General features: G+C 40.5%; 1 long non-coding RNA gene across 1 annotated transcript; it reads left to right on the forward strand.

The window, feature by feature from the left end:
• The first annotated feature begins 447 nt into the window (after nucleotides 1–447).
• LOC140588882 (uncharacterized) lies at nucleotides 448–4,772 on the forward strand. The gene is made up of 3 exons (XR_011990125.1): nucleotides 448–1,170; nucleotides 1,383–1,497; nucleotides 2,430–4,772. It is a non-coding gene; the product is annotated as an uncharacterized lncRNA (long non-coding RNA).
• Nucleotides 4,773–20,994: the final 16,222 nt, after the last annotated feature.

Raw genomic sequence — 20,994 nt, forward strand, 5'->3', positions numbered from 1 at the left:
TGTGGTTCATCAGAGACCAGGTAGGATGTAAAACCTGTCAGGTACCTGCACTCCAGGTTATATACAAGTGTGCCTCTCCAGCTGATGAGATCACAGCATGGGGTGTGGGTGGATTGGAACTACTGTTGGATCACAATAAAGGGCGTGCGAAAGGGGATGTGGTTTACTGGAACTGGGTCAGAAATTACATACATGGGCACAATCGGCCGGGATACCGCTGATGACGAAATTAGTGCCATTCAACTTGTGCGTGGTAGGCTATTACAATACATAAAGGCATGCGGAAAAGTAAAGTATGCTGACAGGCGCCTTTGTGTCCATGCAGGTAAAAATATGGCAAAGATCTGCTCCAGCTCAACCGAATCTTGAAGGAGGGAGGATATATGGACGACAAAAAGAGGAGACTCCTCGTGCGGAGCAGTGCGCCTCTCCTTGATTAATTACGGTTTATGTTTTTCAGGAATATTTCAACAATATTTGACAGTGATATGTGAAATATTTTAGGCGTGTCCTCTTGCATCCTTGCGGAACACGTGTTGTAACACTCCACCAGGTTACAAAAACAAAAGCGACGGATCTGGTTTCAGGTCAGGAAGCAAAGAATAAGCCATTTTAATAAAAGCGACTTTCTGGTTTCAGGAAGCCAAGAACAAGCCATTTTAATTAAGGGGACCGATACACAGTGATTAAACCAAACCGTGAGCACGAGGCACGTTTAATCGCACAACAGCTCCGTTTTGCAAAATAAACCGCACAAGTCTAACAGCTAAAGACATATGCGAACCTTTTTTTTCTCCAGGGCAGTTATTTTCACTAAGGATGTGCTTATCTATACTGAAATGATTGATTCTAACTTATCTAAAAGTTTTCAGTATGAGAATCGATTATGACGTCAAAATATCACTGTTTTACCTGCTGATTTACGTTTATATTATTAGAGAGAGGAAATGAAGTAATACTGGGCAGGGCTGCCCATAAGGGAGGTGGAACTATCGGTCCTGAGTTTTGGCGTCAAGGTTGAGACACTGCATATCGGTATCGGTGACCTTGCCAGCACTTATATCCGCCTCTGGTCACCGGAAAGTGCATATACCGTCTCAGGAATGATGCGGCGGATTACTGCGGTTGCCGTCCTGCTCATCGCCGCGGCGGCGTGCCCCGTCTGTACAAGTGAGTCTGAGGACGCGCACTCGATTAACCGTGGTTGTCTACCACATTCCGTAGCCTAGTTTTTATGCAATGGTAGTAGTTTGCGGTGGTTATGTATGCGTATGAATGTGCATATTTTAATTTGGTTTGAAGCAGTCGTATTACATAGCATTGAGCGGGGGGTGCTGGCGTATCCCTCTGTTAAAATATTCACGTGTTCTTCACTTTTCTAGCATACGGACCGTCCGTATCATGCTGCCACTCCGTGTCTAACAAGAGGATACACCCACACCACACCGCAAGCTACTTTGTGCAGGAAGCAGTACTCTGCCCGGTGAGGGCTGTCGTGTAAGTGCAAAGCAAGTGCTACTAAAACGTAATAGTTTTAATAAAGAACAGTTCATAGTTTGCGACTAATATTCCTTACAATTTAGCTTGCTATACATAGCGATTAAGAAGACGTGAAGATTAAATTATTGGCATCTGGTATATTTTAATAATTGTGTTTTTCGTTAAAGACCAATAAGGGCTGACAGCTGTAACGTTACACACATATTCGGAACAATACTCAATAAGGAAATGACCCGTATTCCGCTTAAGTTAGTGAGGCTGCCACTCAGTTACAAGTAACCTAACTGTACCATGCAGTTTTAAAAGTTAAGTTTTAAAGCAGCTGGAAGGCAGCGCCCTTGCACGGATTCAGAACTGGCTGTCAAATGAGTTATGATGTTTTAACAGTGAGTGGATCCAGACCTAGACAGATCATACATTTTTCCTCTTTTTAAATGCATCTGTGTTGATTAAACTTGAGATAAGCAACAACCCAGCCCAGGGTGTGTCAGAACAGTAACATATTTGCAAAATTACTGTATTTATAACCTGTATTGCAGGCTTTAATTATCAGACACAGATAAGTCAGTAATCATCAGTAATTTCTTATATTTTAATTTCTATATAAGCATGTGGGCTACATTAAAACATCGACATGAACCCTGCAATGGATGTATCTTACATGTGAAGAATGTTGCACTTTCTCTGGTTGAATAGGTGTGTTAGGTTTTTACTCTTTTTGGACGATGCAGTGTATTCTTGCTCCTACAGTGCTTAGAGTCGTACCTGGGCATTCATTAGGAGCTTAGTATGTTTGCTGCTTGCCTCGTTTGTAAGTCTCTTGGGACAGAAGCGTCCTCTGAATAAAAATAAATGTCAACATATGATCGAAAGGGTCATCCGTCCGCCTGCCGCATTCAGTACAAAACGGTCAGCTCATTCCCCGGCAGGTTCCACACTCGACGCGGAAAGAATGTGTGTGCAGATCCCGACCAAGAGTGGGTGAGACGGGCGATGCGGAGGGTGGATGAGGAGCGGGAGAAGGCAGGAGCGACAGCTGGGGGGTACTGATGAAGAACGAAGGAGAACGGAAGAGGAGGGAGGAGTCATCGGAGGAAGAACAGCTGAGTGGGAAGAGGAGAGCTCACTTGAGCCCTGAATACACAGTCAGTGGTGCGCACTTCACCTCCAGTGCTACACAGCAAATGTGCCATTGTTAAATTAACACTGTGTGGTGTCTATTTGCGTCCACACCATTCAGTGTTACCTTTAAGTAAACAGTGTGCAGTGAGTGTTGTTTTTACAGTGTTAATCTTTATTTTAGTGTTCAATTTACACCATAGGGTGTTAAGTCAATGAGTCTCCACCTCCACACATTTGCCCCATTTTAATATGCGCGCAAGTCATGAGGATCAGAAGAGCCATCCCAGATTTACCCACCATCATGAGAAAGACTCTGACCAAACAATTTCTTGTTTAATATTAAAGCTTTGCTGACTCAGTTCTGATTGATCTTGCAGATTAGAGAGCTGTGGTCCCGGTTTTCTTTTTGTGATGTGTGGTTTTGTTCTATGTCAGCATCAAGTTAGAGGAAGAATTTATGGCTGTATATTAGCATAGCATGATGCAGTACTGTTTTTGACTTGGTGTTTTTTTTTTTTAATCCACCACAATTGTGATGAATAGGGAAAGAGAACAAAAACCACTGAAATGGCTCTTGTGTGCTAGCCAGTGATTAGGCTAGATGATTTAGCCTCTATGACTTAACTACAGAAGGCTTATTATTATGAAAACTAATTTTGCTTCTCTTCTAAGCCTAAGCTCTCGAGGAAGTACCTCCAGATCAACTTAAACAAAATACCATGCATGCTAAAAAAATAAATGTGGTAAAGACTAATATCAGTGCCATACCATCCTCGATCGTGGTGGGTTTCTAAAAATTAAGCTTAATGAAAATCTGAATATTAAATGAGCACAGTGATATGATTTGTTCTTTTATCCCAAGTTGTGGTCTAAAAACAATAAGGCCACCACCCATTAGATCTGCTTTAGTGGAAATACACTCCACCCATTTAGATAGCTATCACCTTTTCTCAGCCCTGCTAAATTATGTTATGCAGTCTAATACAGTCTAGCTTCATAATCAGTGTATGGTACCATACATTTCACTCACTTTTATGCCACAGGACGTTCTCAGGAGAGCTTGACAGGTTCTTTCTTACTCTAATTGAAGAAATATATCTTACTCAGGCTTAAATAAATACATTTATAATCACAGTCTTTCAACATTCTCCAACATACATGAGCACAGTTCTTTGGGTGTCAAAAACTGAACTGAAATAAAACTGGTATTTCTTATTATGGTGGGTTAGTAAAACACAGCAGCTGAATGCCCAAATGAGTTCAAATGAGAGTACATTAAAATGGGGCTGATATGGGCCACCCATTTTGTACTTGTGTGCCACCCATATGGGCTTGCAATTTAGGAAGAGGTGGAGACACATTGCCTTAACACTCTAGGTTGTGAATTGAACAATATCCTCCTGAGACCCAAGGAAAAAAGTGTCCTTCAATTGTAGGTTATTTGTCTCCAGAGGAAATAAGACATCTTACAATTTAGATTTTTTCAAATTTATTTTTATTTTTAATTTCACAGCATGTCCTCTTTAGTGCACAACAGAAATACATAAGTTTCCTTACATCAGTGAAAAGATAGACGCAAAAACAAAATGTCCACTACAATGGACATAAATGAATGGGTGGGGTCTCAGGAGGTTAAAAGAGTTATTAAATATTAACACTGTAAAAACAACACTCACTGCACACTGTAAAGTGTTAAAAGTAACACTAAATGGTGTGGACCCATATAGACACCATGCAGTGTTAATTTAACACTGGCACATTTGCTGTGTAGAGTCTGCTGAGAAGCTCCTGGCCGCCTTGGGTCTACCCTGCTAATTTTCAGGGAAAGCTGCTACAGGCAGGTCGATTTGCTGCTATAAGTTGCTAAATGACGCTGTGATATCATTGCGTGATGATGTCTAACTGTATTATTTCATAGATTACTCAATTTACTCAAATTGATTGGCCGTGTCGGTGAAAAATATTATTAAAAAATTGTTAGTTTAGATTTGTTATCACATGTCTTTATTTGTAAAAGTAATAGAAACATTTTTTTATATTTTTATTTTTAAACAGTGCATTAAATTGTTGAACAATTGAACATTACACATTAAAGAACAATTACGTTTTATATGTTTCTTATTGACTAATAAAAGCCACATTCTGAAGTGTTATAGTTTAGTGTATTGGTAGTTTGGGGCGGCATGGTGGTGCAGTGTTTAGCACTGTTGTTTCTCACCTTTGGGACCAGCGTTTGAGTCTCTGCTGTGGCTCCACGTGTGTTCTTCCTGTTTTGTTGGGGGGTTTCCTCTGGATACTCTGGTTCCCCCTGCAGTCCAAGGTAAACTGGAGTTGCCAAACTGCTCATAGGTGTCTGAATGTGCCTTATGATGGGTTGGTGTCCCATTCTGGGTTGTACCCTGCCTTCCACCTGTAACCTCTGGCATAGGATTCAGACCCACTGTGACCCTGAATAAACCTGGCAGTTAGAGGGAATGGATGGATGGTAGTAAGTTAACATGTAACATGTAAGTGATAACAATTATAGATACAAGCTAATAACCGGTATATCATATATGCTATCTTACTGAACAATTGCAATTTAACTAAAATATATATTTTTTTTTATTTAAACCTTTATTTTACCAGGCAAAGCATTAAGAACAAATTCTTATTTACAATGCCAGCCTGGCAATGCCAGCATGTTGACGATAGACAACGTAAAACAAAGACAATGAACAAAATTATATACAATACTAAATAATGTTACATAGACAAAAACATTTAACAGTTTAGAAACAATTGCATTTATCCTTAAATATGTCTGTTAGGTGTTTTTTAAAAGTAATAACATCTATAAAATTGTTCAGTTTTAGTGATAATTGTAATGAATTCCAATCAGTTGCGGCTGTAAATTGGAATGATTTACGACCGACAGAGGACCTAAATTTTGGAGGCTTCAGTTTAATGAGAGAAGACATACGTGTGTTATATGTAGGTTTAGGTAAAATCTGCAGCAAATCTGTCAAGTAAGGAGGTGCAAACCCAAGAAGTGTTTTATAGATAAAAGAGAACCAATGTATGTTGCGACGAGTCTGCAATGAAGGCAGTTGAGCTGCAGAATAAAGAAGACAGTGGTGTGTATTAAATGGCGCGTTTGTGACAAATCGAAGAACTGAGTGATAAATTATATCAAGTTTATGTAAAATTCCTTTGCCTGCTGTTCTATAAATAATGTCACCATAATCGAATAATGGCAATATATGGACATCTTGACTATCATACACTTCGCAGAAGCAGTAAAAGACATACGATTTCTATATAAAAAAACGAGTTTTGTTTTGACTTTAGACTGCAAGGAATTGATATGATAATTAAAGGATAGTGAGCTATCTAACCAAATGCCTATATATTTATACACCGGAACCTATATGATGTATGCATTAGGCACCTCTCTCCAGGCTGTTGTCTACTTCATTTGTTTCTGCATAGAGGCGTCTCGTAGCCACTGTCAACACGCCAAACTACACGATCTTCAGAGCGTTCCCTTGCTTTGCTCTTAGAATGACTTTCTCTTTATTTTTAGTAATTTCGTAGCTAAGCATTTAGAGAACGATGCAAAAGCCATCACTGTGACCATAGAAGAAGGGATATGAGGTGAGCATCGTGTGGCTGTCTTTTCTGTGGGCGTTGCTCATCTTTAAGGGAGTCAAGGGTGTCTGATGTTTTAATTTTTGTCACTTCCTGAAGCCACAGCTGCTCATCCTGGCATGAATGAGTGAATAAGTCGTTGTGTGAGAGAGAGGTTAGTTGGCAGTTTGGGTGGGGCCTATTTTTGTGAGCGGAGCTTAAAGCTCTCCCCCATCTATGATGTCATAAGCGGATGTGGGCGTATCCTTTGATCTGATTGGTCGGGGGGAGGGGGTTTTGGCCTAATTGTACCATACATGCTTATGCCACATATGGTTTGGGGGTGTTAATGGTTGCCGTTTAAACTTTAATAAAATAAAAATACATTACATGTATTTTATTAATGTGTTATATTTAATTACGTTTTAAGAAATAATAAAGTGTATAGCCGGATGAACGTGAGCTAGTGCATACACGTCCTGCGGGGTTCCGTCCGTCCACAGTAGTTTTGATGGGACTGGGGGGTCTAGAAGGATGCATGTAAACGACGACAATGGAGAAGCAACGATTAACCCTGATCTGCAGCGGCTGATTGATGAACTGAATGACAGACCGCCGGGTGAAGTTAACCCCTTTTTGCTTGCCATGATAAATGATTTAAATTTACCAAATGCCCATGTGTCTATGGATGTGGAAATGGCGGACAGCCACGCGACCGTGCCTGGTGCTAGAGGCGTCAATGGACTGGACACAGATATTGAAATGCTTGATGTAGATTATGGTTGGCCATGCACTCTCTCTGCATCAAATGCTAACAGAGCTGAATGGCGAGCACCCGGGTGAATTTAACTCCATCTTACAAAACTTATTAAATGATTTAAATGATGATGGGGCAGCAGAGGTGGAACCAGAAATTATGGATGTTGATAATGGGGCGCAACAAGGTGGTGCAGCGGCGACGGGGGAGCCAGAAATTATGAATGTTGATAATGTGGTACAACAACAAGGTGGGGGTGCAGCTAATGGTGATGTAGATTAGGGCTGGGCGATATCATATCGATATTATATCGCGCATACGCAATAATCACTAGGGCTTCAGATGACAGGCGCAACATTTGGCAGTGCGCCAGCTTTTCTGTGCTATACGGACATTTATTTACGCCCACAATTTCAGCAGCTTAGTATGGCTAAATTATTAATGAGGCTTTGTATCAGAGCATGTGAGCGGAGTGGAGCAGTGAGAATTTCCGCTCCTCGCTCACGAGGCTGTTGGCTCCGCCTATGGCAAGCCGTTTTAACATTTAATCAAGTCACACTCCTATCCGTAATTACATTTTAGATATACATAATATAATTTCTCCTAGTCAAAATTATATTCGTACTAGTCAGAATGGCAATTAGAGATATCCACAATTGCATTCTTACTAGTAGAAAATGTATTTCAAGATATCTAAAACTTTATTTCTCCTAGTCATAATGCTATTTAAGATATCTTTAAATCTTTACAAAGTATACTGTAAGTGGCCGTTTTGACATTTAATCGCTAGACTGGATACGCATTGCAGATATCCGTAATTCAATTCTTCCTAGTCAAAAAGAGCATTTCAGATATCCACAATGACATTCTTCCTATCCACAATTGTCATTTCAGATATCCACAACGTCATTCTTCCTAGGAGAAACTACGTCACTTTTGCCATTCATGTCTATTGGGCTTTCAATTTCAGATATCCACAATTACATTTCAGATATCTAGAATTAACATTCTGGATATCCGAAATTGAATTCTTACTAGTAAAAACTCCCATTTCAGATATCTACAATCCAATTGTTACTAGTCATAATTTTAATTTCAGATATCCGAAAGGAAAAAAAAACATTCCAGATATATATTATGTAATTTCGAATATCCAAAAATACACTGTGAATAGTAAAAATGTTATTACAGATATCCACAATTCATATTATGACTAGTAAAAATGCAATTGCAGATATCTACAATTAGAATTACGCCTAGGAACAATGCAATTGTAGATATCTACAATTGTATTGTGGATATCTGTTGAAGAGTAGATAAGACGCCGTTTTAACATAAAAACGATCCATTTACTATCCACAATTACATTTTAGATATACAGAATATCATTTCTCCTAGTCAAAATTATATTCTTACTAGTCAGAATGGCAGTTGCAGATATCCACAATTACATTCTTACTAGTAGAAAATGTATTTCAAGATATCTAAAACTTTATTTCTCCTAGTCAAAATTCCATTTAAGATATCTTTAAATCTTTACGTAGTATAAGTGGCCGTTTTGACATTTAATCGCTAGACTGGATATGTATTGGAGATATCCGTAATTCAGTTCTTCCTAGTCAAAAAGAGCATTTCAGATATCCACAATGACATTCTCCCTATCCACAATTGTCATTTCAGATATCCACAATGTCATTCTTCCTAGGAGAAATTACGTCACTTTTGCCGTTCATGTCTATTGGGCTTTCAATTTCAGATATCCGCAATTACATTTTAGATATCTAGAATTAACATTCTGGATATCCGAAATTGAATTCTTACTAGGAAAAATGACGTGTATTCCGCCAGTATGTTTCCCTGTCGTCGTCATTTCAGATATCTAGAATGGCGGTGCGACGTACATCCGGTAAAAATATATAAAAATATAAGCCAGCTAAATAATTGATGATGTCATCCATACTGTTGCTATGACAGTTCTCTATAAACTCCTTATTACAAATAAATTAATAACTACATACGTTTTAATAGAAAGCTAATAACTTGCACGGTAAAATATAAAACGTTCTTTGTTTCACGTTGCTGAATATATACACTCACCTAAAGGATTATTAGGAACACCATACTAATACGGTGTTTGACCCCCTTTCGCCTTCAGAACTGCCTTAATTCTACGTGGCATTGATTCAACAAGGTGCTGAAAGCATTCTTTAGAAATTTTGGCCCATATTGATAGGATAGCATCTTGCAGTTGATGGAGACTTGTGGGATGCACATCCAGGGCACGAAGCTCCCGTTCCACCACATCCCAAAGATGCTCTATTGGGTTGAGATCTGGCGACTGTGGTGGCCATTTTAGTACAGTGAACTCATTGTCATGTTCAAGAAACCAATTTGAAATGATTCAAGCTTTGTGACATGGTGCATTATCCTGCTGGAAGTAGCCATCAGAGGATGGGTACATGGTGGTCATAAAGGGATGGACATGGTCAGAAACAATGCTCAGGTAGGCCGTGGCATTTAAACGATGGCCAATTGGCACTAAGGGGCCTAAAGTGTGCCAAGAAAACATCCCCCACACCATTACACCACCACCACCAGCCTGCACAGTGGTAACAAGGCATGATGGATCCATGTTCTCATTCTGTTTACGCCAAATTCTGACTCTACCATTTGAATGTCTCAACAGAAATCGAGACTCATCAGACCAGGCAACATTTTTCCAGTCTTCAACTGTCCAATTTTGGTGAGCTCGTGCAAATTGTAGCCTCTTTTTCCTATTTGTAGTGGAGATGAGTGGTATCCGGTGGGGTCTTCTGCTGTTGTAGCCCATCCGCCTCAAGGTTGTGCGTGTTGTGGCTTCACAAATGCTTTGCTGCATACCTCGGTTGTAACGAGTGGTTATTTCAGTCAAAGTTGCTCTTCTATCAGCTTGAATCAGTCGGCCCATTCTCCTCTGACCTCTAGCATCAACAAGACATTTTCGCCCACAGGACTGCCGCATACTGGATGTTTTTCCCTTTGCACACCATTCTTTGTAAACCCTAGAAATGGTTGTGCGTGAAAATCCCAGTAACTGAGCAGATTGTGAAATACTCAGACCGGCCCGTCTGGCACCAACAACGATGCCACGCTCAAAATTGCTTAAATCACCTTTCTTTCCCATTCTGACATTCAGTTTGGAGTTCAGGAGATTGTCGTGACCAGGACCACACCCCTAAATGCAATGAAGCAACTGCCATGTGATTGGTTGATTAGATAATTGCATTAATGAGAAATTGAACAGGTGTTCCTAATAATCCTTTAGGTGAGTGTAGTTTTTGCTGTTAATGCAGCAGAACAGAAAGTGATCAGCATGATACGTTTAGCTGATCTGCACTGTTCAGCACAAATACAGACTCCAGTGGAATTAAATCAGTATTAGCTGGATTTACTAGTTTTGCTCCAGTTTCATTTTTGATTTGGTCACCCAGAGGGTCTGCTGACAGACACAGCTATATACAGTATAGCGCAAGTGGCGTGTTGAGGGGCTGTCAGCTGTTCGCAGTCAGTGCAGTCCCATGCAGACCAAAATTATGCATAATTTTGACCAGAGCATGTAAGTGGAGCTTATCGCTCACGGACCTGTACGCTCTTCCAGCTCCCCCCACTCACAGCCACTTCGCTCATTATCGCCCCCCTCTCGGGCCAATTTTAATCCCGCTCCAAGGAAATCGCTCACCGCTGTCTCCAAGAACGAACGTTTTAGCCTTAACTTTTGCCTGTCATCAAAGTAAATGAGCAGTCAAATCCACATTCAAGTAGAAATGGTTTATTTCTAGGTCAGTCCTGCTTCATACACAGCGTGTGAGCTGGTCTGGGACAGTTCCGGTATACTAAAGTGGAGCGAGGTGACGCTAATTGTGGATAGTCAATGGACCCATTTTATGTTAAAACGGCGTCCTATCTACTCGTTAACAGATATCCACAATACAATTGTAGAAATCTGCAATTGCATTGTTCCTAGGCGTAATTCTAATTATAGATATCTGCAATTGCATTTTTACTAGTCATAATGCGAATTGTGGATATATGTAATGACATTTTTACTATTCACAATGTATTTTTGGATATTCAAAATTACATTATATATATCTGGAATGTTTTTTTCCTTTCGGATGTCTGAAATTAAAATTATGACTAGTAACAATTGGATTGTAGATATCTCAAATGGGAGTTTTTACTATCAGGAATTCAATTTCGGATATCCAGAATGAACATTCTGGATATCTGAAATGTAATTGCGGATATCTGAAATTGAAAGCCCAATAGACATGAATGGCAAAAGTGACGTTATTTCTCCTAGGAAGAATGACGTTGTGGATATCTGAAATGACAATTGTGGATAGGAAGAATGTCATTGTGGATATCTGAAATGTTCTTTTTGACTAGGAAGAATTGAATTGCGGATATCTGCAATACATATCCAGTCTAGCGATTACATGTTAAAACGGCTACTTATACTTTGTAAAGATTTAAAGATATCTTAAACGGAATTGTGACTAGGAGAAATAAAGTTTTAGATATCTTGAAATACATTTTCTACTAGTAAGAATGTAATTGTGGATATCTGCAACTGGCATTCTGACTAGTAAGAATATAATTTTGACTAGGAGAAATGATATTCTGTATATCTAAAATGTAATTGTGGATAGTAAATGGATCGTTTTTATGTTAAAACGGCGTCGTATCTACTCTTCAACAGATATCCACAATACAATTGTAGATATCTGCAATTGCATTGTTCCTAGGCGTAATTCTAATTGTATATATCTGAAATTGCATTTTTACTAGTCATAATATGAATTCTGGATATCCGTAAAGACATTTTTACTAGTCACAATGTATTTTGGATATTCGAAATTGCATTCTGGATATCTAAAATGGTGGTATCCTTTCGGATATCTGAAATTAAAATTATGACTAGTAACAATTGGATTGTAGATATCTGAAATGGGAGTTTTTCCTAGTAAGAATTCAATTTCGGATATCCAGAATGTTAATTCTAGATATCTGAAATGTAATTGTGGATATCTGAAATTGAAAGCCCAATAGACATGAATGGCAAAAGTGACGTAGTTTCTCCTAGGAAGAATGACGTTGTGGATATCTGAAATGACAATTGTGGATAGGAAGAATGTCATTGTGGATATCTGAAATGCTCTTTTTGACTAGGAAGAATTGAATTAGAGATATCTGCAATGCATATCCAGTCTAGCGATTAAATGTTAAAACAGCTTGCCATATCCGCCCGCTTCTCCGCTCTAATTCGCACTAAGCCGCTCCACTCAACACCACTCCTCACTCCACTAAAATTTCCTCCCGCTCCAGTCAAATTTAGTTTAAGTCAAGGGAGGTGATGCTAAGATTATACAATTCCTTGGTGAGACCTCACCTAGAATACTGTGTGCAGGTTTGGTCACCATATCTTAAAAAGGACATTGCGACCTTAGAAAAGGTGCAGCGTAGGGCCACAAGAATGATTCCTGGTCTTAGAGGAATGTCATACGAGGAAAGGTTAGTTGAGCTAAATCTGTTCAGCCTCAAGCAAAGGAGACTGAGGGGGGACATGATCCAGGTCTATAAGATTCTAACAGGTTTGGATGCTGTTCAACCGAATAGTTACTTCAGCATTAGTTCAAATACAAGAACTCGTGGCCATAGGTGGAAATTAGCGGGAGAACATTTCAAACTGGATTTAAGGAAGCACTTCTTTACACAGCGTGTAGTCAGAGTATGGAATAGTCTTCCTGATAATGTAGTGCAAGCTGAATCCTTGGTTTCCTTTAAATCAGAGCTAGATAAGATTTTAACAACTCTGAGCTATATTAGTTAAGTTTTCCCCAAGCGAGCTCGATGGGCCGAATAGCCTCCTCTCGTTTGTATAGTTCTTTTGTTCTTATGTTCTTAAATCGCTCCACGCTCACTCCAATTTAAAAGAGGGACCAATAATCTGCATGCCTAACAAATGTCACCTTAAACCGAAGCCTTTCAAAAAGAAAATCACATTTTAAAAAGAAATATGAGCAACGGCAACATTGCCAATAAGAAAATATTTATTTTTAAGCAACATAATGTTGAAAATTGAAACGGTTTTGATCGTACGCTCCCATAAAACCCATGTTATCTACAAGTCCGATGACAACGGGTTTAGGCAACTGGCCTAGAAACAGATTTTCTTGCGTGCAGACCCGGCTGCCTGCAGCCACGCTGAATGTTTTCATGCAGACTCTCTCGATTGGGTATTTCGCGTTGGCTGTCAGCAAGGCGCTCTCGTGACCCAGTTTGACAGCCGTCAACCCAGAATCTTTTTTAACAAAGAGGGAAGCCGATACAATTTTCAGCGAGTACTGTTCAGCATCTCCGCTCATGATACAAAACTCATCTTTGTTTCGAACCAGTTTAATTTTGGCATCGACCCCATTTAGCATTAACCTCTCTTGAAAAAATATGTCAGAGTGTATGGGCCCCATCAAATCGAAAACGCCGCTTCTTGGTGAAAATGCTGCTCTTTTCTCTAAGCCCTTGTTATCGCCATCAGGGTCGGTCTCGTCCATAGCACAAGAACTGTCTTTATAAAACAGCCCGCAGGAAAACTGCCTGGATAGCGTTCCGATGCTGTAATTAAGCAGGCACTGTATCATGGCTCAGGTAAGGGTACGTATTGCTAGACTGGCTTACTAGCCTGTCACCCAACGATACGTCCACTTGTGAGAAAATTGAGGCGATCAGGTAATTTATTACCCCCACCTTCGCGGCAGGGTCAATGTTTGTCCCGTTAGCTTTTGTGATTTGAGACCGTAGATGCAGTAGCGTGTTGTTGAGGTCTAGGTAATCTTCCCCATTACCGGCGATGAAGAACTCCAGGGGTCCATTTTCTGTCAAGGCTGAGAGTGGCGGCACTTCTACGTATTTATTTTTATTGATGCTTGCTTGTGTGTATGGCACTGCAAAAATATCCAATTCTGATTTCATGCACTCTTCTGACAGGTTGTGTATGAGGGCCATAGTTTTAGAAAATGTATCTTCTTCTCTGTACTTTTTTGGATGCCTTCTTCTTCTCTCGCTTCTTTTTGATTACTGAGCTTCTCTTGGTGGAAACCTTGCGTTTTTTAGCAACGGTAATTCGACCCCCGGGGGGGAGCCCTTTTGCGGCCGTGTTGTTAATTGCCTCGTAATCGCACCTGAAATTATATCCTTCGCTATATTTTGCACTGCCGATTTTAAATGCGGCTTCGCCATACTGAAAGTCCTTTTCAGAAATGGTACTGCCATTCTGAGGAGTCCTCGAAAAAGACCTCGAGAATGTCTGAATACACGTAAATTGTGTATAATCCAGCACATATGTCTGCGGGATTTGGAACCGATGGTCTATCAACAATCTTTTGAAATACATCAGGAACAAACCCCAGCATCCTTGCAAGGTTACCTTTCGCTTTAAAAGCCATGTGTGGTGGACCAACCATATACACTTTTGTAATGTATTTCAGTTTGATGTTACTTCGCTGGCGGGCCACAAGGGGGCAATACCGCACTGTGTACTGTGTGTCTGTGTCTTGGCACTAAAAAAAGCAGTAAAGAAGAGAATACCCCAGCTCCATGTCTCCGGTTGTTGTCTTCTCTGGTTGTTCCATAAATCCAGTGATAGTTAGTTTATAGGTGTTAGTTGTGCATATTGATGCAAACATAACATAAATTGGCGACGAGTGAAACGTGCGCACTGTTAACATCGAGCTGTCAGTCAAGAGGAAAGGATGGCTACGATTATCGGACAGGTCGACACGTTCGACGAGACGAGAGTTCAATGGACTACGTATGTAGAACGTTTTGAACATTTTGTGGAAGCAAACGACATTAGCGATGGAAAAAAAGTGTCGGTTTTCCTCAGTGTAATGGGAGCATCCACTTATCGACTCTTACGTAGCCTTATGGCACCAGTTAAGCCCGGGACTAGGACATATGGTGAAATTGTAAACGCACTGCGAGCACATTTTAGCCCCAGGCCTATCGTGATTGCGGAAAGATTCAAGTTTCACAAACGTAATCAAGCTGAGGGGGAAAGTGTCGCACAGTATGTGGCCGTGTTAAAGAAACTGGCGGAGCACTGTGAGTTTGGTAACAATTTAAACGATGCATTAAGAGACAGATTTGTGTGTGGCCTGTGCAGCGAGTCAATTCAAAGGAAGCTTTTGACCGAATCGGCGCTCACGTACCAAAAGGCCGTGGATATAGCAATGTCAATGGAGGCTGTATCTAGAGAATCACAGCATTTAAGCAACTCATTGAAAGTAAATACCATGTCTGTTGCATCTGAATCGCCAAAGGATAAATGTTATAGATGTGGGAAGTCTAACCATACCCAAAATGAGTGTTTTTACAAAGACCAACTGTGTCACAATTGTGGTAAGAAAGGCCACATTGCTCGGTTATGCAAAGGTATAAAGACAGAGGTGAAAATACCGAGAGTTTTCGGAAAAGGAAGGGAATGGTAAAGAAAAAAACAATTCACAAAATGGACACTGAGACAGAAAGGCATAATGAAGAGACAAGTTCGGATACGGAGTCTGAACTGACACTACACAAAGTTACAGCAACATTGCAAAATCCTGCACCAGTGAGCATAATGAAAAGGGAAAATGATGAAGGGACATCTGTAATAAAAATACAACCAAAAATTGAGGGTTTACGAATAGAGATGGAAGTCGACACAGGAGCGGCAGTCTCTTGTAGGAATTATTAGCTCAGGTAAATTTTAATATCTCCACCAATATGTTTGAATTAATTAAAGTTTAATTAATTATTATTTAATGCTGATTATTAATCAATTGTTATGCCGAATGGTCGGCTCCTCCAAACTCGATTGCGGTATCCCCGTGAGTCTGTTAATGTGAGACTTAAATGGGATTCACTAATCACCAGTATCACTTTAGTAACCTGGGTTAGAAGGCTCGTCCACCGAGCTGCGCCACCAGGTAATGTAAACGATTGGTAGAAAAGTTCCCCTCACGGCCGATGAGAGAGAGTCTTGCGATGTTTCAGGCGAGTTTGAGGTTCAGAGCGTGTAGCAAGATCGCACAGAGGCAGGGACTTAGTGTGAGTACTCAATGACGGAGGCTGAAGTTGTGTAAAAGACATGCATTTATTCTTAACTAACACTACAACTAACATAAGACAGACATTACACCTAACACACACAACAAACACGAAATAACGGAATAGAACAAACGATGTAATTATGAAAATGCAATGACCGGATTTAAATGAGTAACCTTAAATGGGAAATACTGTTCTGCAAAGCAAGCACAGTTTGTGGAAACATGACCCTAAAGTCTTATAGCAGGTTAACAGAACAGCTTAAGTTGTTAGAATGAAAGGAAGTTGGTTTACTTGGTTGAAGAGTGGGGGGGGGGGTCTTGGCAGTTGATGGCAGAGCGGCTGAGCTGATGGCACTCAGGAAGGCGCGGCGTTTGGAGCAGTGGAGTGGAGCCCCTTTGGATTCTCTCTCCTGGTGAAGCTTTGTCTTGGGCGCTGTTCTCTGTTCAGCTGGGCCTTCACCGGAGGGCTTCTTGTGGGCTTCTCTTCTCCCGGGCTGATGGTCTTTTCTGCGCTGCTGATGGTCGTTCTGCGCTTGATGATCTGTTTGCCCCGGCTGATGTTCTCCTTCGGGCTGATGGTTTTCTCTGCGCACCTTTGTTCTGAGGTGGCAGGTTTTTATGGTCTGAAGTTCATGAATAGGGATGACCAGGAATTCGACTCCTGGCCCAATGGCTGGCCATCCATTTGGCGGGCTTTCGGAAGGGGGTCTGTATCAGTCCTTTTGGGATTTATGGCCCGACTGATTCTCCCTTTACTGATGATTTTCATTAAGCTGTTATAACTTTTGATACATCCACTTTTATGGTAATCACTGACCAGATTTGGAATCAGGGGTGATTAACAATCAGTTTGACACCAAACATGCCATACCAGCTTCACAGGTACATACCTCATACCATCTGCATTAATTGATTAAACAATTAATTATTTTATCTATGTGACTGATTCACATCAGTATAGGATACAGGTGTTTTGGGTTGCACCTCAACAGATGTTACACTTTGTGCAGATATTACATCAAATATGCATATTCCAAACAGCACATCTTATCCATAGATAGGCGTGGCCGTTAGTTTGTGGTAATATCAATATAAGTTGCACATCTGGAAACAACATATTTTGTTTGATGTGGCTTATGCCAATTGATCTTCTCCAGAACACCTTAATTCATAAGAACATAAGAAATTTACAAACGAGAGGAAGCCATTCGGCCCATCAAGCTCGTTTGGGGAGAACTTAACTAATAGCTCAGAGTTGTTAAAATCTTATCTAGCTCTGATTTAAAGGAACCCATGGTTTTAGCTTCCACTACACTAGCAGGAAGACTATTCCATACTCTAACTACACGCTGTGTAAAGAAGTGCTTCCTCAAATTTGTTTTAAAATGTTCTCCCGCTAAGTTCTCCCCAAACGAGCTTGATGGGCCGAATGGCCTCCTCTCGTTTGTAAATTTCTTATGTTCTTATGTTCTTATTTCCACTTATGGCCACGAGTTCTAGTATTTAGACTAATATTGAAATAGTCATTTGGCTGAACAGCATCCAGACCCGTTAGAATCTTATAGACCTGAATCATATCCCCCCTTAGTCTCCTTTGCTCAAGGCTAAACAGATTCAGTTCCGCTAACCTCTCCTCATAAGACATTCCTCTAAGACCAGGAATCATTCTCATAGCTCTTCGTTGCACCTTTTCTAAGGCAGCAATGTTCTTCTTAAGGTATGGTGACCAAACCTGCACATAGTATTCCAGGTGGGGTCTTACCAAGGAATTATATAAGTGTAACATCACCTCCCTTGACTTAAACTCCACACATCTAGAGATATAACCCAACATTCTGTTCGCCTTTTTTATTGCTTCCCCACACTGGTGAGAGTGGGACATGGAAGCATCAACATACATACGGAGATCTTTCTCGTAATCAGCTACCTTTATTTCAGTGGAACCCATAAAATATCTGTACTTTATATTTCTGCTCCCTGCATGGATTACCTTACATTTATCTGTGTTAAATTTCATCTGCCAAGTATCAGCCCATTCGCTAATTAAATCCAGATCCCGTTGAAGCCTCTCTGCTGCTAGATTAGTATCTGCTACCCCGCCCACCTTGGTGTCATCTGCAAATTTAACCAGTTTACTGTATGTATTTGTGTCAATATCATTAATATAAATTAGGAACAATAGTGGTCCTAAAATTGAACCCTGCGGTACCCCACTATGAACGGAGGCCCACTGTGACATTGTGCCTCTAATAACTACTCCCATTTCTTTTAACATCGCCTGTTGGAACAAAGAAACTTGGTGACGGTCCACCAAGATCAGATAAGGACCACAAAGGAATGTTGGAAGAGAAGGGGGCGGTTGTTAACAAAGAAGACTCTCTAAAAGATAGGACACATTGGTTACACTCACTTTCCAGATTCTTCTGGTATACCATGAGAACCTATATACAATGGTAGCTATACCTATCTATTTATTTAAATTTATATTTGTTCAAGTGCAAAGGGGTAAAATAGGTGATACTCCTTGAACATGGTTATAAGGGTGGCACACAAAACACTAAGATTGTCTAAGGACACATACAAACATAACCTATCCGTATATGGAGACTAGTAGTCATGAGTAAACCAATATACAGGGTATACAAAAGCCAAACTTAAATGAAACTTCCTTTAGGGTGTTCGTCTGTTGGGTGAGTGATATGTGAGGCAGAATGTATGGGGAGGGGGTTGTGTGCCAAGTCGAGGGACCCCTGTCCATTAGGTCCACTCTGCTTGTCTGTAGGTCCCTAAATCTTTGGGCAATAAAAGTTGGAGTGCTGGCCTCCCTTGTTATCTGTGTGTGTGTGTTTATGTGTGTAACCCCCCTTTGGTGCCTCTCGTACCAGGCTCGGCCTTGTCTCAGGCCACCTGGAATTTAGGCCCTGTGATATGTGCATGTGTGATCCTACACTCTATTATCTCAGGTGAATTGTATAGGAATAAATTAAGTCACATTCGTCTGCGCCATACAAATGTTGTTCTTAAGACGTACACTGGCGAAGTGATCCAGCCAGAAGGAGTCATCAAGGTGCGCGTTAAGCTACACAAACAACGTGCACGGTTACCTCTGTATATTGTTACAGGAAATGCAGTTCCGCTGTTCGGACGTGAGTGGCTTCGCCGAATTCGTCTGGACTGGCGCGAGATCAAAACAGTAAGCGCAGTACACCACAGTAACGAAGGGACTTTGGACAGCCTTCTAAAAAGGTTTGCGTAAGTTTTCTGTGAAGATTTAGGGACATTCAATGGTTATCCCCCTGGGGCCTGAGGCCTTTTTTCCACTTTCTAGGTAGTCTGACATGCCTTGACATTTAAAAATATTTCACCTATCTAAAAAACATTTATCCCAAAGTGATACATTTGCTTTTATTCAGCACAAACTCAGCACCAATAATCTGAGACCTCTTAGAATGTTATTATTCTATTTTTTGTTAAAATCAACTTTAAACATATACTTTTCAAAAACCTATTTTCAGACATGCTGAGAAATTGTAAAAAATTACATTATAGACATTTCTAGGTAAGACTTTGAGCTCTGAAGCTTACAGACACAGGGGTTGGCTACACATAGGTGAAAGTGACATTCAGAAATTTTATATGGTTTGATTACTAAAGTGTTAGAACTTTGGAGTGACACTTTTTCTCAAAGTCAGTGGTCTTCACAATGAATATTGATGAGATAGGTGTCCTCACACCTGTAGTAGTTTGCATACTGTCAATGGCCCATCAGTCTGGAATGTCACTGCACCCCACACCCATCACTTTGGAAAGGCAGTTTGAAACGCAAGAAAAGTAGCAACAATAAAATCCCTTTCACAGTTTATTTATAGATGGAATGAAAAATGAAAAACTGTGACTAAATAAATATAGAAAGCGATAAATATGATGCAGTGACTATTATTGACACTCTGGGGACGAGGGCATCATCGACCGCGTATCTTTCTCGTGTATTTCAGTTCATATCTCGCTGAAATCATTATGTAGAATCATGAAAAAAACACTGACACTTTCTTTTCAAAACTTCCATTGTCAGAAGTATTAAAGTTTTTAAAATTAGGTTAAATAGGCAAAAAAGCAAATCGTGTCATCTTTCTTTGTTTTACTTGCGTCGGGAGCGTGTAGGACCGCTCTCAGCGGAAGATCGCTATTCACGTTCTAAATACGCTGCGTTTGAATCGGCGACCACGTGATTGCAGGCACACAGGCTTAGCCCACTGAGCTATGAACACAGGTATGAGCTTCGCTGCTGAAAGTGGCAACACAGGCGCAAAGCTTCAGCGGCAGAGATGTATCCGTGTGCTATATTGTAGTCTATCAGTGTAAACACTACCCAGACATGTGCTCTTGTTTATTTCGGTCACAATGGGCGTATTCACATATTTCTTTACCCAATACTAACTGTCGGATTATCATGTTATTATCATGCGAATAGCGCGATTTGCAAGTGGGAGGGCGATCAGAGCCGCTTCGAGACGCAGACGCTTAAGTCAGTCACTCTTGTTCTTTCAATTCGTATCACGAAGCTGTAAAAATATATTTAGTTTCTACCTATATATATTTGAAAAGTAGACCGTCCAAGGTTTCTGAGAGTATTTTTAAAATGTGTATATGACAAAAACTCGCGGAGTTATTTAAACGGTTTTGCGAAATTTCTGTCAGATCCCGCCGGCGGGATCGCCGGCCCCAAGGGGTTATACAGCTACTAAAAATCTGAAACCAGGAACTCAACCAAAGTTTTTCCAAGCACGGGTGGTACCATATGCCATCAGACCCAAGGTGGAGGAGGAAATCGACCACCTGCTCAAACAAGGAATCATTTCACCGGTACGATTCAGT

Source organism: Paramormyrops kingsleyae, chromosome 4 (genome assembly GCF_048594095.1).
Source record: "Paramormyrops kingsleyae isolate MSU_618 chromosome 4, PKINGS_0.4, whole genome shotgun sequence".
Lineage (NCBI taxonomy): Eukaryota > Metazoa > Chordata > Actinopteri > Osteoglossiformes > Mormyridae > Paramormyrops > Paramormyrops kingsleyae.